At 41.9% G+C, this 2,437-nt stretch overlaps 1 long non-coding RNA gene across 1 annotated transcript; it reads right to left on the reverse strand.

Annotated features, from left to right (window-relative positions):
* Positions 1-224: 224 nt before the first annotated feature.
* On the reverse strand, positions 225-2,090 carry LOC311246809. The gene is made up of 3 exons (XR_014620818.1): positions 1,867-2,090; positions 746-883; positions 225-651 (listed from the first exon to the last, which is right to left on the reverse strand). It is a non-coding gene; the product is annotated as an uncharacterized lncRNA (long non-coding RNA).
* Positions 2,091-2,437: the final 347 nt, after the last annotated feature.

The following is a 2,437-nucleotide window of genomic DNA, read 5'->3' on the forward strand; positions in this document are numbered from 1 at the left end:
GTGATGACTGGTTCCATCCCAGGTGTCTAAACCTCAAAAGGCTACCGAAAAGCAAGACATGGTATTGCCCGGAGTGCAGAAAAAAGAAAAAGAAGTCTAACCCTAACTAAGTTGCTGTACTCTGTCGTCTACTCTAAGCCATCCTATATTGTCAAAGTGGGCAGGGGTGAGGTGCGTTCTAGGAGTAAGGTCAAGCAGTAGTCTGACCAGTTTGTTTTGTGATGTTTGTAATTTAGTTTTTAGCCCTTTTGAAGTTTTATGTTATGGCTTCCTTCTTGGAGAAAATGTAGGTCTGCCAATGCTGCTGTTATGCATATGTTATGCATTGTTGTGCATGTTGAAACTTGAAATAGCACTTTTGTATTTTTGTATATAAAAAAAATAAGCATTTTTTACATGCATTGTTGTGCATGTTGAAATTGTAGGCCTGCCAATTGATGTCCACAGATGAAGCGGTCAAGGAGCTTGACTCGACCTTGGTTCTCTGTTGGTCACCATCCTCCTTGGCTGCATCCCTCTCCTCTCTGAGAGACTGCATCTCGTCAAACAGAGACTGCTCAGTGATGGGAGGTGTGGCTGCTTCCTCAACTTGGGCTGCTGCCTCAACTTGGATGTCTTGGCTGCAACGTTTAGTCCTCTTGTGGGGAGTCACTTTAAATGAAATAAAAACCATACTAATAAGAAACTGCAATTTAGGAACCCATTGATTTTGGCACATAACTGAAAACTAGATGATATCACTTACGATGGTATGAAGAGGAGTTCCTTTTTGCACGCCGCTCATGGCGACTGATGTTCGTTGACGTAGATGGTGTAGACTGTGATGTTGAAGGGAATACAGATGGAATGTAGTCTGGGTGTGTTTGGTCATTGACCTTTGCACCTGAATGAATGAATGAATGAATGAATGAATGAATGAATGAATGAATGAAAACGTTATTAACAGATTGCAGAATGGATACAATACAGTACGGCTCAATACACACAATTGTTAAGGGGATGCAGACCAGAGAGACTTTCGTCTTGTTTACATCAGGGTCCCCCATTTTCAATTCATAGTGACATTTGTGACATACTCAACATACATGACATCATGACATTTATGGCATAGGGACATACATGACATACAGGTATATAGTACTGTTACATTTGTGACATAATATGATATGCAAATATACAGTACTGTTACCCCATAGATCCTGACAGAGAGTATATACATATGACATGTATATTACAAGCAATACGACTATTCAATAACAAGTCCTTAGAGCAAGGACAACAACACTGAATGTGATTGATAAATAGTATACTAGTAACATATAAAAATGAAAAAGGCATGTAGGCTACACTGAGAATGGACTATTATGGGGAAGTAGCTAGCAGAGACTGCTAGCTAATCAATCAATCAGCTAGCAGCTAACATCTGCTGTTTACAGCCTCACAGCCAATACAACTTAATTTACTATATAAATATGTGTTCCTTATTCTCACCTGTTATGAAATGGGTAGAGCAGACATACGTAGAATTTGACTTGGGGGACCAGGGTCTGCTTTGGTCGACTCTCCCGTCTGCTCTACCCAGTCAAAGGAAGTTGACTTCGAGAATATACAGTACTGTTTACAGTATGTGTACAAGGGAAGACTACTCGAAATGTGTTGTTTTCTTTGTGCATTAAGCCAGTCAATTTGCTCTTTGTATGGGATTATAACGGAGTTGTTCTTGTTTGTGTGCTCCCCTCGCATTTGGCGATCAATTGGACTTGAAAACAGCAGTGACCACCACTCGTTAGATCATATGAAACAGTAGCCCCTGTCACGTCACGTAAGCGGCAGATAAAACAGTGAAGATCAGATCATTTAACTTACCACTTAATCCAACGTTCATTCCCCACAGCGTCTCCGGTGACCCGAACACCAGCCAGTATTTACCCTGGTCGATTTGGTCGTCAACTCCTGCACTGTTCCCGGCACACGCTGCCGATTAAGGGCACGTACTTGGTCCTCAATAATGGACATTAGTGGACAAACCACTAAAACAATGGGGTTTACGTGCCATTTGGAATAGCCATAGGTCTTTGCTGTAGCCGGTATTTTTGTATTTCCGATTCACATTTAGGAGGCATAGCAAGTTCGGTTGTCTCGAAGGAAGGATATAATTCCAACTTGACTTTGACTTTGCGCCTCCTGGCGGCACAAAACAGAAACCGCACCCACCCTAATAAAACCATTTGACAAGAGCCGTTAACGGGCGGCAGAGGGCGTTGAAACGGCGGTAGGAGGGACCTCAATTTGCAATGCTGTAACTGTAGGTTGTGCTGCATCCCAATTGTTCAAAGCAAGCCTCGTCTTTCGTCTTCAAAAACACTGACAATTGGGAGTAGAATGCTTTCGTTGCTTTTGCAGTTGTCTGTGTTTTTACACAAATGAGTGGATTTTG

Source organism: Notolepis coatsorum, assembly GCF_963971535.1.
Source record: "Notolepis coatsorum genome assembly, contig: SUPER_19_unloc_1, whole genome shotgun sequence".
NCBI lineage: Eukaryota > Metazoa > Chordata > Actinopteri > Aulopiformes > Paralepididae > Notolepis > Notolepis coatsorum.